We start from the raw sequence: 8,384 nt of genomic DNA, 5'->3' as shown, positions 1-8,384 counted from the left end.
ACAGAGGAACTGGGCAGATGGGTGGACACCTTAACCGGTTCACAGCGCAGACCCAGGACAAAGTCCAAAAGTTGGTTACAGGAATTTAGCACAGGGTTGGGTGGATTAACAGCCAGGCATGCTCGCTGTTGACACACACTCTTGAGCAGAAGAAGCCACGTGTGCTCCCCCCCACTGGGGGGGTGGGCAGAGGACTCGGGGTGGGATGGCGCTGGACTTGGGGGTGAGCTCATGGTTTCCAGCTGTGAGGCGGGGAGGCCAAGAGGTCAAGAGTCAGACAGATTTTGCGAAGCTCACAGCCATGCCACTAACCTGAAACTCATATTCTTCCCTCTATTGACCCCAAATGGAGGAATGTAGTCATTCGCCAGCGACAGCTGCCCAAGTCACTGCCCTGGTGCCTACAAGGAATGAATTGCCTCTCCCACACAGACCCTGGACTCTGGAGGGCAGGGCTTGTTGGAATCACTTGTGTGCTATAAATAAAAGAAAAAAGCCTCATGCTCAGGCCACACCCCCAATCCATCAAATCAGAATCTCCAGCGCCAGGAACCAGAGACCAGCAGATGGCAAAGCTCTCCAGATACCTGCACTGTGCAGCCAGAGTTAGGACCTGAGGTTGGATTCTGGCTCGGCCATAAAGCTGTGTGACTTTGGGCAGTTTACTCACACTGGACTTCAGCTTTCTCGTGTGTGAAACGTAGCCTGTCCTTACAGGGTTCCCTGTGAGGCTGGCGCGTGCTTGGTAGGCATGTGAGAGCTCTTTGCCAAGCACTAGACCCTGTTATTAATAGCAGCCAGGATTCAGTCTGCAAACCCAATCTGAAAAATAATGGTTAGCCTCTTTGGCTCTTTGGGATTTATCAAATCTCACCCTCTTAAATACTGACGTGGTTTGTAGAGGTGGGGTGGGTCAGGTTCTGTGGTGCTAACGATCACATGCTGGCATTTCCAAACAGGATAGGAGAGAAAACCAAGTCCCACACAGGCTGCTCATCATGTCTGAAAATGAGAAACTACCTTTTCAGGAAGTCATTATCCACATTTTACTTTTTTAATTTTTTTTTTGCAGGGAGGATGGGTGGGTAACAGTTTTAAGACATAATTCTCATACCATATGATGGCCCACTTAAAGTGCACAGCTCCATGGCTTTCAGTGGCATATTCTCACTGTTGTTGCTCTGTTTTCAAAAATCACTTTCCAAAGACTTGTTCATTTCCTGCCATATCTGGTGATCCTTGTCTGGTCTTGGAAAAATGCTGTTGATCCAGCACTGGTTCATTACAAACGTCAACATGCCTTGTTGGATGTTTCCACAAAAGGTGACTATTTGAGCATGATATCGTTCAAATTATTTTCAAGTTCCTATTACAGAAGTCATGTCAGCAAAGCTAAGGCACCAGAAGCAAGGGGTTCAGCGAGCAAAGCTAACCCCTTGGCAGCCGGCCCCAGGGAGGAGACGGACAGGAGGGGCTGCAATGGGAAGAGAAGTCCTTGGAAAAAGAGGGCGTGGGGAGAGTGAAGGCCTTAGCCTCCCCCGAGCTCATGTCTCACTAGGGTTGGCCAAGCAGGCTTCTCCTTGTCCCACGAGTGGTAGGACAGGTTCCAGCATTTCCTAGGCTTCCCACGCTCATGGGGAAGGTTAGCGCTCCCAGAATTCCCCAGGGGGAAGCAGCCTGAGAGGCTGCACCATCTTGGAAAGTGATCAAAGTAGGGACTGTTGGGTTTCAGTTGCTGGACCCTCCATCCAGGATGGAGTCCTAAATTCTCCCCGTGGGGATATCCCCTTATGCTTTGGGGTTTTTTAAGTGTTGGAGATAATATTTCTCTGAGCGCTATCTCAGCCCCCAATTTCTACAGTTTTAGCCAATTCTTTTTTTTCTACTGTGAGCTGGTCTTGAGATGAGTTAAGGCCGTGGGACCCAAGGCCACAATCAAAGCGTGTTTGTAGTATGCAGCAAATAATTGCTCCACGCATGCGTCAATTATGTAAGATTTAGAACAAAGAAAATAGAAGTATGCATGTGCTAGAGATATTCTGTAAGCCTAACGAACAAAGAAACTCAGACCGCGCATGTGTTGACAAAAAACAGATAAAAGCAGGACTGGTGCATCATAGGCGCACCTCCCTGTGGCAATAAAGTGTTGTTAACCCCATGGTGTCTCCAGCTAAAGTCTGTCTGGCGGCATGGCAACTCCTTGTGCATTTTTTCGTTTGGGCCGCTCACCTCCTAGAACCCCACGTCAGCCTCCCTCGGCTGACATCTACCATCATCATAGGGGGTTTTCAGAAGTGTGTTGGGTGTATATAAACACATATACACACTAACGAAGGTTTTATGCTTTGTAATCCCCAAACACAGCTCTCAGGTCTCCTCACCATGAATGGTGTTTCCAGATGCTTGGCTGGAGATGGAAGCATCATGGAGAATCGAGGGCAGTAAAGGAGGAGGCTTCTGACTAGCTAGATGGTGCCCGCAGAAGGGCAAGCTCGCTTTAAACTAGTGTTTCCCTAACTTTTCCAAAGAATCACCTGTATAAAAATGCAAATTTCAGAACCCATCCCCAACTCCCTACAGCAGAATCTCCAGAAGTCAGGGAAGATGTTTCTACAAGTTTCTCCGAGTGATTTTTTTCTTGATTCTAGGAAAGTTGTTTTTTTTTTTAATGCGGATACCTCCTCACTAGAGAGCCCAGTTTGATAGGGGTGGGGTGCAGTTGGAACCCGGTTAGAACGCATGATTTTGAACACAGTGGCTCTGACGTGTCATCTGCTGCAGAGAATCACTGCTGAGCTCCAGGCACTCCTCAGCCTGGCTTCACCACTTTGATCAAAAAAGCCAAACCTCAGCTGAGCTTTGTGATGATGATTTCGATCAGGTTTTCTCTCTTTTGGATAAGATACAAGTTAATTTTCATCATCATCATTATTTAAAATCAAAAATTAATAAAAACAAAAGCTCTGCTTTTGGCACTGTCCTGTGCACCAGGTGAGACACCTGTTTTACTGACCCCCACGTAGTCTTCTCAGCAAACCCCCGAGGTTGGCTCTGTTGTTGCCCCACTTTACAGATGAGGAAATAGCTTGCTTAAGAACATCTAGCTAATGAGGAGCAAAGTCAATCTCACCGAATCCTAGACTAGCCTCTAAGTGCTGCGCCCCCGTGCCCAGCCTGCCCACTCAGGGTTGCTTGGGGCCAGGAGGCCTCCATATCCCACGACCAGTTTCCCAAGCTGGGACTGAGGCTCCGCCCCAAAGCACACACACACCTGCTTTGGATCAGGCCAGCAATGGTGGGCCGTGTTGGAAGTACCTTCAGATCAATCATTCCCAGTTGATGGTGCCCCAGAATCCTCTGGGGAAGGTGTTAAAAATGCAGACACCGAGGTCCTGTCCTGGGATGCAGGAATCTGTAAGCATAGCCAGTGATTCTGATGCAAATTAATTGAAGGGCTCTACTGAAAAAAGAAAAAAAAAGTGAGGGAAGGAATGAAGAAAAGTAGAAAAATTGCCCTGAGTGAGCAATCAGCCCTTGTCAGAAGGATAAGAAAGGCCCCAAGGTGGGGAGGAGGCGTGGGTACTGCACCCTTAGGGATTTCTTGTCTCTTTCTTCGCACCTAGATAATTTCCACTCCTCCTTCAAGGCCCAGCTCCTTTGTCACCTCTCCTCTGTGCTGTCTTCCTCTGTGGCTCCAGAGTCAAGGATGCCCCCCTCAGGAATTTCAGAGCCTTTAAATCTAGGCACCCTGCGTTTTCCTTATCATGTGGGCTCAAGTGATGGTTTTCACTGCTTAATGCTTTGTGGGTAAATCAATCACCTTGTGGGGGTGAAGCCACAACTCCCTGGCTGCTGTCTACTGAGCTGCAGCTGGGCAGCCAGGGTGCTGGAGGAGACCCAGCTGTTGAGCGGAGTGCAGGTGGGCTGAGCAGATGTTCAGAGACTAACAAGAGCTTTCAATGCTCCGGAGGTGATACGCCCACACCCCCACACCCGCACACCCCGGCACCGGCCAAGACTCTGAGCCCCTTGAGAACAGTGGCCCTGCAGACCCTTTCCTGAACTGCCAGGGCCTTGCCCGGTGGTAGGTGCTGAACCAAGAATGCCGGTAGGTTTCATGCAGCTTGTCAGCTCCGGTCGGTGGGTGGCAGCTGCCCGGAGGGCCCTGCAGACGGATGGAGGCAGTGTCAGTTTCCATGGGAAAGAACGCAGAGAATGCCTACTGATGTCCGCCTGGGGCACGTGTTGGCCAGCTGTGTTGGCCAGCTGTGTTCATTTCCTGGGGCTACCACAACAAATTACCACAAACTTGATGGCTTACAACAACAGAAATTTATTCTCTCACAGCTCTGGAGGTCAGAAGTCTAAACTTAGTCTCACTGGGTCAAAATCAAGATGTTGGTCGGACTGTGCTCTCTCCAAAAGCTCTCAAGGAGAATCTGTCCTTGCCCCTTCCAGCATCTGGTAGCCCCAGGGGTCCCATGGCTTGTGGCAGCATTGCTCCAGTCTCTGCCTCCGGCCTTTCATGGCCTTCCATGCGGTCAGACCACCCTCTCCTTTCTTTCATAAGGACACCGGGTCATTGGATTTTGTACCCACCCCAAATCCAGGATGATCTTGTCTCAAGTATCTTAATTACATCTGCAAAGACCTTTTTTCCAAATAAGGTCACATTCACCAGGGCCAGGGGTTAGGACTTGGACATATTTGTCAGGAGGCACAGGGGACACAATTCAACCCACTCCACCAGCCTTGTACTAAATAAATGTCAGTGATTAAGTACCCACCCCCACCTTGTTCCCCACCTCCCATTCCCTTGTGCAAACCTTTCAAAATCTACTGCTGGTGAACCTCTCCTTCTACCAGGGACAGGTGTGCCCTGGTGCCAGGCTCCCCTCCAGTGGCTAGCACGCAGGGGATGCGGAGGACGGAGAGAGGCAGAGAGCCTCCCACTCTGACAAGGATGGCAGAATAAGGGCCAAGCCCTCTCCGAGTGTCACCGGAGATCACTGGTCTGAGGCTCCCCCATGGTACACCAGATGCAGAACCCCAGCAAAGAAACCTAGGTCAAGGCCACGATCAGGTTTCCTGCGCCTCTCTGACTCATGCCACCCCCATGAGTGGGCATCATGTTCCACCCCAATCTGAGCATCTCCCGCTCAAAGGTCACCCACATCACGGAAGGCAGTTGTGGTGAGGACCAGGCCGCAGGAGACAGGCTCCAAACCCCTCTCTGCCACCTTCTGTGCAGCCTGACCTTGAACTGCTCATTTCACTCTCTGGAACCTCACTGTGCAGTCAGACTGATCATAATCCCCACAGACAAATCCTTTCTGCATCCAGGCCAGGTGCCAATAAACAGATCCCTCCTCTCAGGCCAGATGGGCTAAATGGGTAAGTGTGAAGGTTCCTGGCCCACAGGAGGCCTTCCCTAAGCCTTTTTTTTTTTTTAACTGAATAAAAGTGTCTGACAACACAGCAGGTTCATCTCTCAGTGGTCACCAGGTTTGAACACACTCCTGTCTTTAATGAGCACCTGCACATTGGTAACTCCTCAATGTCTCTTCCTCCTGCACACCTGCCTGCCTGATCCCCATCTCAGTGTTCCCACCGTCAAACTGCATCTCCCACGCCTCACCTGCTCCTCACCCTGTAACCCTCCTCTGCATGAGTAGCCCCCAACCCAAACCTCTCCCAGGCGTCTCTCCTTCCCCCTCCAAGTCGGTCACCAAGTGGAATTGGTCCTTCTTCCTTAATATTCCTCGAGTCTCCCTCCACCTCTTTACATCCGCCTTGTCTTCACATTTTTAAAGCCACATCATTTCTCCCCTGAATAATGAAACAGTTACTTCCCTTCTTTATCCCTCCCCTGCCCAGTTTACAGTGACAAGCCTGACATTTCTAAGACCCAGATCTAATCACATACCAGGACTACCACCCCTCTAAAGGGCCCATGTGACCAGCCCCAGTGACGTCTCCAGCCGTGCTCCCACTGGCGAGTAAACCAGAGCCCCGTGCACCTGCTTGGGCTCCTGAAGCACCTCTCCCCGCCCTCTCTCAGTTCTTCACGCTTTTGCACACACTGTTCCCTTGCTGGGAACATTCTTTTATCCATGCCTCACATTATTAACCCTTACTCAACCTTCAAGACTCAGCTCCTTCAGAAGACCTTCTCAATCTTCCCTCTCCAGGCTCCCCCAGCATCTTGCCCAGTGTCCCCCACAACACTTACACGTTCTATCATAAATGCTTATTACTCATCAGTCCGTGACACACCACACACCACACACCCCACCCCCGGCCCCGGACTGTCTCTCTTCTCCCTGCATTGCCGGCACCTGGCACAGTACCTGTCAACAGCGCCCTGACAGACATTTGGAGTGCTGAATGCCAAGCACAGAGCAGCAAGATATTAAGAGATACAGCTGGTTGATTATTTTTTATTTATGATTTTTGTTTTTAGCATTCCATATTGAAGAGATGTCTACATATGGAAAATTCCCTTTGTTCAGTAAATCACACACACATCCAGCAGAAATCATGAAAACTCTGAAAGACAACATGGCCATTTTGGAAAAGCAAAACAAAAAGACAAGGTATGAGCTAAAGCGAGGACACTATTATTAAATAATTTTTTTAAAGTCATACTTTAAAAAAATAAAAAAATAAATGAGGTTGAAATTTTAAAAAGAACACTATTATTAAAATATATGTCTTCTGAATGGAAAAACCAATATAAAAATTAACAAAGAATCCCAAATGTGGTCTGTGGTATGCATATAGGGTCTCTATAAATACATTTAAAATGTTTAAAGTCTTTTTCCCAGCTATATGGAGGTATAATTGACATATAACTTGTTGATTCTTATACAAAGAAAAATTCCATATTATTCAGTGAACATCCTTAATGTTTTATCGAAACGTACCAAAGTGTTCTTCATGTGGTCATTGCTTCCAAAAGCTTAACACAAAATCCAGCACAGGGAAGGTCTCTGGCTAGGCCCTCAGGCTGGCGGGGTCCTTTATGGAATGTGTATTGAAGGGCAGTCAGCATGTGATATAAGAATCACTGTTGAAAGTAGCTCCCTTTGGGAGCCAAGATTGTGACCAAATCTAGATTGCTGTCAGTTCAAGATTAGATTTCCTGAGTAGGGCCGACGGTGCACGCATCCTGCGCGGCTGGTTAGAGGAGGTTTGTTTTCGGATAGCAGGTGACGAGGATCACATTCTCTGGGAAGGCGGGGCATCCTAATAAAGAGACGAAGCCTGTCCCATCTCTGCCCAAACATGGGCTGCGCCATCCTCTGCATGAGTCCTCCACCCTAGGGAAGCTGGACCTTCACTTTCTCCAAATCCATCCTGCACCTGCCCACACCCCTGCCGTTTTCTCCACCTGGAATCCTTCCCCCTCTAATTATCCCTTTTGTCCGCATTGAACTTCTGGCTGGAAACTTGGCTGCTGGGCTATAGACTACATTTCCCAGCCTCCTTTGTAACTAAATGTGGCCAAATGACCAAGTTCTGGCCAACAGCATAGATGAGCCACTCTGAGTCTGCGACTTAAAACATCCTTTTGTTCCTCCATCCTCTCTTTGTGCTTGCCACTAGGTGGAAGGTCCACGTGGCAATGACCAAGCTTTAACCATACAGCTGAAGGCAATACCCAGCAGGTCAGTGGAGCAAAGCAATGCGCTAGAGCAGAACCTGGATGACCCCGCAGGGCCGAGCTGTCCCACCAGCCTAGTGCCGCCTGCAGCCGCACTGTTGTGGGAGAGAGAAATAAAATTCTCTCTTAAGATTGACCTCATATAGACTGCTGTGTTTAGGGATCTCTGTTCTACAGTTGTTTATCCCCCAGCTCCCCTGAAAAGGCTTTCCTGAGGGCTGTGTCTGCGGTCCTGCTGTGAATTTGGTGACAATGCTCATATGGCATCCATGCGCCAAGACAGCCACCTCCGTGCATGGTGACATTTGTCACCGGTGGACTGTAAGATTCTTGAGGTCAAAGCCAACACCGATCTCATCTTGGACGTGCCCCCAGGGCAATCGGCACAGCGTCCCTCCGCGGGAGCCACGTTTGCTGAAGAAGCGAGTGACCACACAGGGCTTCCCGCTCGAACACCGCTTTTAGAAAGGAAGCAGGGTTAGCAGCAGCGGAGTCGACACGCACTTAAACAGAAACCAGAAAGAGTGAGGCTGACAAATAAGAGGCCTGCTGTGCCAAACAGGGAATAGTAATTCTCCAAAAATAAGTGTATTGTGGTAACAAAAGCCTGAAGACATTGCCCTGAAAAACACAGATGGTTACCGAAGCCGCGGAACAGCCCCTCCCTGCCGTCCCCAGTGACCTTGGAGCCCCGGGAAGACCGAGGGGGGCCGCCACG

The sequence above is a fragment of the Vicugna pacos genome, chromosome 25 (genome assembly GCF_048564905.1).
Source record: "Vicugna pacos chromosome 25, VicPac4, whole genome shotgun sequence".
In the NCBI taxonomy this organism is placed as follows: domain Eukaryota; kingdom Metazoa; phylum Chordata; class Mammalia; order Artiodactyla; family Camelidae; genus Vicugna; species Vicugna pacos.
The sequence above is the reverse complement of the archived record's forward strand: the minus strand, read 5'-3'. Positions refer to the sequence as shown.